General features: G+C 37.5%; 1 pseudogene; it reads right to left on the bottom strand.

Annotated features, from left to right (window-relative positions):
- Positions 1-1250: 1250 nt before the first annotated feature.
- LOC131919088 (TGF-beta receptor type-1-like) lies at positions 1251-1890 on the bottom strand (annotated as a pseudogene).
- Between the last annotated feature and the right edge of the window lie 4105 nt (positions 1891-5995).

Raw genomic sequence — 5995 nt, 5'->3', positions numbered from 1 at the left:
GCAATATATAAGCAATAAATACATCAAAAATATCTAGTTTATTTGCATTTGACAAATTCAGAGAAAATTTTCTATTATCTATCCTATTTTTGTGAATCCAAAGAATTGTATCTAATTTACCCCCATCCTAATTGGCATAACCAAAACTATCTTTTGATGTCTTTCAAACTTACACATTTTACTGTAGTGGCTAGCTGTTCCAGCTTTGACCTAGAAGTACTAATCCCATTGAGGCTTCCGGTAACTGTCATGCCTCTGAGGCAGTGCCAGGACAGGAGCCCTTATGCCTTGAGATCTGGATGTGCCAGCTCTCTTGGTTCCTGGATCCCGGATGCTGGAGGTAGACCGAGCAGAGTTCTCTAGAAAAAACCTCCCTTTTAACTACGTAGAGTTGCCTTAATACTTCCACCAATACTTTACACCACTTTAGGTCATTTCTTTTCTGAATTTCTTAACAAGAAAATCTGTAACTACAACAATCTAATCTTCAACTCTCTCAGAGACCCAAGAAGGAAATAATATTAACTGAGTAAGGAAGAAGTACAAACACGCAATTTCCAAAACATGTGAGAAATGAGTGGATTAAATAATCTACCTCTTATCTATATTCTTTTTTCTTTTTCTTTTTTTTAAACAATAACCCTGAATCTAATCTCCTTTGTTCAGATTTTTTTCCTAAGCATTATCAATTAACAATTTGTAATCAACTATCCTCAAAAACCACCCATCCTATATCTTGGGAATGTGAGCATTGTTTTCTTAAAATTACTTTCTGCTGTCTGGGGGTGAAAGCATCTTTAGGCAATCCTGAAAAGAAAATATTTGGGTTAATTGTCAAGTCCTGGGATAGGTAACTATCATTTACTGTCCAGTCTCTGCATAATGTGAAAGTTCAGGGCTTGTTTCAAGTTCTTGTTCCAATAGTCTGTGAGGCTGGATCATCTCAACTACTCATCTTGAAATGGTCCTGAGCAGTTTGTAGTCCAAAACCAATCTTTAGGTGGTGTTTGTCAGTTTGTTGGTATTATCATTGTCTTGATGGAATCATCATTGTGAACATCTCAGCTAGCCATCTCAAAATTGTCCTAAGCAGTTTGTAGTCCAAAGTTGATCTTTGGGTGGTATTAATCTGCTTAATGGCTTTATCATAGTCCATGTGGAATCATCACTGTGGGATCTCATCATTTTTTTGGAGATTTCAAAGTTGCTCTTAGATGTGGTCATGGTTCCCTGAAGAATTTTTTGTGTGTGTCTACTCTGTGGTTTGGAGCATTATCAATTGTATCTGTGGCAGAATCGTGTCTCACAGCCGGTCCCAAGTTTGCAATACAACAGGTTCCATTCTTCTTCACCAAGATATTCTTTGATTTCAGATCTCTGTGAGCAATGGCTGGCTTTCTTTGGGTACCAACAATTTTCATCTGAAGATGGGCAAGAACGCTTGCTGTGGATAGAGCAAGTTTGATCATCCCTTCCACTGTAACAGTAAATCTATTCAAGAAATCACAAAAGGATCCATGCTCATGGTAATTCAACACCAGCCACAACTGAGTCCATGTGCCATTTATTGTCTTTGTTGTCTGCTGCTATCAATCCCAAAATGTTTTCTTGGCATAACATCATAGTCTGATAAGTCTCTGCCTCTTGGAACCATGAACATTCTTCCCTAGAAGAGAATATCTTCACAGCAACTTCTCCCTGCCACATGCCTCACCAAACTTCTCCAAACCAACCTTTGCCAATGTTTTCTTGTAACAGGATGGTCTTGGCAGTTGTTATCTGAACAAGCAACAGTAAACCCTTTGTCCTTGTCCCCAGTAGTAGCATTGCTGCCACCACCAACACAATGAGAAGCAGCCAGCAACTCAGAGCAGCAGCAGCTGCCTCCATGGTGTGGCAATATTTTATTTGTGTTGAAATGTGGTTATATTTTATTTGTGCTTTAATAAATAAACTTGGCCTGGAGATCAGAGGAAATAGAAAGCCATTTTAAGTAAACAAAGAAGTCAGGCAGTGGTAGCACACACCCTTAATCTTATCACTTAGCAGGCAGTATTTTTGTGTGTTCAAGGCCACACTAGGGAACAGAGTCAAGCGTGGTGACACATGCCTTTAATCCCAGTACCAACCACAGAGTTCTGGAGGCCTGTACCCACAGGAAGTGACAGAGCTGGCCAGGAAGAGGAAGTGATGTAGCTAGACAGAGAGCAAATCAGATGGCAGAAGAGCAAGGCATACAAGCTTGGGTAGACAGGAAGTCACTCTCTTTGGAAGCTGTGGAGTTAGTGAAGTGAGGTTAGCTCGTGGTTTGTCCTGTTTCTCTGATCTTTCTCTCGGGCTTTAACCCAAATTTCTGACTCTATGTTTTTTATTTATTAAGACCATTTAGAAATTCATCTACACCATGGTCCCGCTGCCACCATTTGTGGCCTGGCTGTGCCCCGATAGCAACTTCTCCTCAGCAAGTCTCCCAGGTTGGCCTCAAACTCAGGATCCTCCTGCCTCTGCCTCCTTCTCCAAATCTTAGCTGCTTGGCCACTACAACTGGCTGTGTGCAACTTGGGCCAGAGCTGGGGAGTACAAGGCCACAGGCTAGCAGCTTTTTTGTGAATTCGTGCCACAAATGTTGGGGCACCAGATGTAAGACAAATTTCTGAATGGTCTTATTAAAAAAAGCCTGGAGCAAGATATTTAAGTAAAAACCTGAGAGATCAGAGGAATAAGAAAAGCTGCAGACAACCTTACCTCACTGACACCTCAGTCTCAAAAGAAACCTATTTCCTGTATACCCATGCCTATATATGCCTATATACCTTTCTGTTCTGCTCACTTCCTCTTTCTGCCAAGCTACATCACTTTCTGTCTGTCTATACAGACCTCCAGACCTCTATGTGGTTAGTGCTGGGATTAAAGGCTTGTGTCACCATGCCTGGCTCTGTTCCTCAGTGTGGCCTTGAACTCACAGAGATCCAGATGGATCTCTGCCTTCCAGATGCTAGGATTAAAGGTGTGTGCTACCATTGCCTGACTTCTATGTTTAATATAGTGGTTGGCTTTTTCCTCTGATCTGCAAATAAGCTTTATTGGGGTGCACAAATAAAATATCACCACAATGTGGCTCATCTTAACTCTCAGAGTGTGAATTGTCTGATGCTCTGAAGGTTGGCTATTGCATGAGACTTTAGTCTACATTATTTATTGTCTCCATTATCCCAGGTCCCACTGCCTCTACAGCAGTAACAAAATATACATATAGAATTGAATATGTCAAAGTATTATTTACAATTTATATAAAAAAACAAGAAATAGAAAATGAACCCTATGATTCCAAAGTTGAATTTAGCAGAAATCAATAAAGCAATTATTCAAATATTGGTAGTACTTAAAATTGTCATTAAAAACTGAAGTAAAGAATCAGAGCAGGAACAAAAACTCAGTGTAAAATTTAAAAAGGAGATGTGCAGCCTCCATGATGGAGACTTCACTACATGACAAGACACAGAACCAACAACATGAAGAAGAGTCAGTATAATTTATTGAGCCTGAAAGTTCAAAATAAAATTTTAAAAAGGCCCGTAAGTTAAGAGTGAAGCAATATCCTTCAGTCTGTAATTGGGGTTCCAGAAGCAAAAAATGCCATTTTGGTGTTTTGCAAGTATGCTGGCTATAGTAAAATCAAATCCTCCTCTGAGAGACAGCGAGCTCCTCTCTCCAACCTGTCTTATCACTTCCTCTTTCCACCCAGCTCTATCACTGTCTGTACAGACCTCCAGACCTCTATGGTTAACTAGTGGCTAGCAGCTCCTTCTGATTTTCAGACAACTTTTATTTGTTAGAGCACAAATAAAATATCACCACATATGAGGGAGCTAAAAATACTAAGAACTGAAGCAGCTAGAGTCTAAGTGGGAAGAAGTCCAGAAATAAATGTTGAACCTGAGGTAAGCTGACCAGAATGACAGATAAGAACTATTGTTGGTTGTTTTTGCTCTTTGGTCTCTTTGGCTCTTTGGGGGCCCACCACTTAGCTCCCAAGTAAACACATAAGGAGAGACTTATTATTACTTATAAATGCCTGGCCTTAGCTTGGCTTGTTTCTAGCCAGCTTTTCTTAACTTAAATTACCCATCTGCCTTTTGCCTATGGGCTTTTACTTTTCTCTTACTTCTATACAGCTTATTTTCACTCTTACTCCATAGCTGGCTGTGTGGTTGGGTGGCTGGCCCCTGGTGTCCTTCTCTCTTTGTTCTCTTTTTCTTTCTTCTCTTCCTCCCAGATTTCTCCTTCTGTTTATTCTCTCTGCCTTCCAGCCTCACCTATACTTTGTCCTGACTTGCTATTGGCTGTGCAACACTTTATTAGACCATCAGGTATTTTAAATAGGCACAGTATCACAGCTTCACAGAGCTGAACAAATGCAACATAAAAGAATTCAATACATCTTTGCATCCTTAAACAACTGTTCCACAGCATAAACACATGTAACACATCATAAAATCATATTCTACAAAGAACAGGGACTCCTGACAATACACAACAATCATCATTAAGAAACTTATTTATTGAAAAGATTGATAATTATCTGTGAGTGGTGCATGCTTTTAATTCCAGCATTAGGATGGTAGAAGCAAATGGATTTCTGTGAGTTTCAGGCCTGCTTGCTCTACCTAGTAAGTTACAATCCAAACAAGGCTATATAGCAAGATCTATCTCAAATAAAAATAAAAATAAAATAAGATGAAAATGACTTTGCCACATTGATTGAGTAATAAGAACACATATTATCTCTATAAAAAATATAAAAGGGGGGTTGGGGATTTAGCTCAGTGGTAGAGCACTTGCCTAGCAAGCACAAGGCCCTGGGTTCAGTCCCCACCTCTGGGGAAAAATTATATATATATATATATATATATATATATATATATATATATATATATATATCATTATGAAAACAGACATCTAAAGAAATATCTACTTTATAATAGTTACACCATCATTTAAATTTATTGGCCAAACATTTTGAAAAATATAACTTGACAAAATCAAAGAAGTAGATAAAACCTTAAAAACAAAGAATTTGTCCCTGCGTTTTTGTTTTTTGTTTTTCCAGGAAAAACTTAAAACATGGGAAATATAATTGGTTAAGTTTACTGGCTGTCCAGATATTTAAAGAACAATATCAAAGTTCCACAAATACTTGCAGCAAATGAAAAATGTGGAAATGTCCCCAATGTATCTGATGAGACAAAATAAAACCCATGGTAAAAAAGTCTTGAAAGAAAACTACATGAAAAAAGTAGCAGATTTCATATAAAATAATAGGTACTCTACATGACAAAATAATTTCAAATTGTGCACATACATATTCACATTCCCAATGTACATAAGTGTATATATGATGAGAGGACAATGGCAAATGAACAAAAAACGCAGGCTATAGTCAATAACATCCACATATACCCGAAATAAATCATGGTATACTGTATAAACATGAATAATTTTCAGCAAACTAAAAAATACAAGGGACATCTCAATCTGATTAAAGTTACCATGGAATTTATACTAGGTTATGATTGTATTTGGTGCCAGTGTTTCAACTGGGCCAACAGGCAAGAAAAGGTGTTAAAAACATATAAAAATGGGAACGAACTAAAACTTTATAATTTGAAGATTACAAATGCATGATTATAACACAGGACACCTGAAGAAATATCTATAGTTACTAAAATTAATTATATAAATTTGTCAAAATATCTATGTGCAGGTCAGTTTTAAATACCACACACATGTACACACATACTACATCACAAAGCTGTAAGCAGGAATTTATAAAATATTTGCTAGATAACATGGATTTTATAAGATAGAAATAGGTGATGTGAAGAATTCTTAAACTATTAAAAAATGAACACAATTATATGACCCATTTATGTGAAACAATGTTAAATATTCATTGACTAGGCAAGGCAGTACTGTTAATATACAGTTTCTCTAT

Source organism: Peromyscus eremicus, chromosome 9 (genome assembly GCF_949786415.1).
Source record: "Peromyscus eremicus chromosome 9, PerEre_H2_v1, whole genome shotgun sequence".
Taxonomy (NCBI): domain Eukaryota; kingdom Metazoa; phylum Chordata; class Mammalia; order Rodentia; family Cricetidae; genus Peromyscus; species Peromyscus eremicus.
The sequence above is the reverse complement of the archived record's forward strand: the minus strand, read 5'-3'. Positions and strand labels throughout refer to the sequence as shown.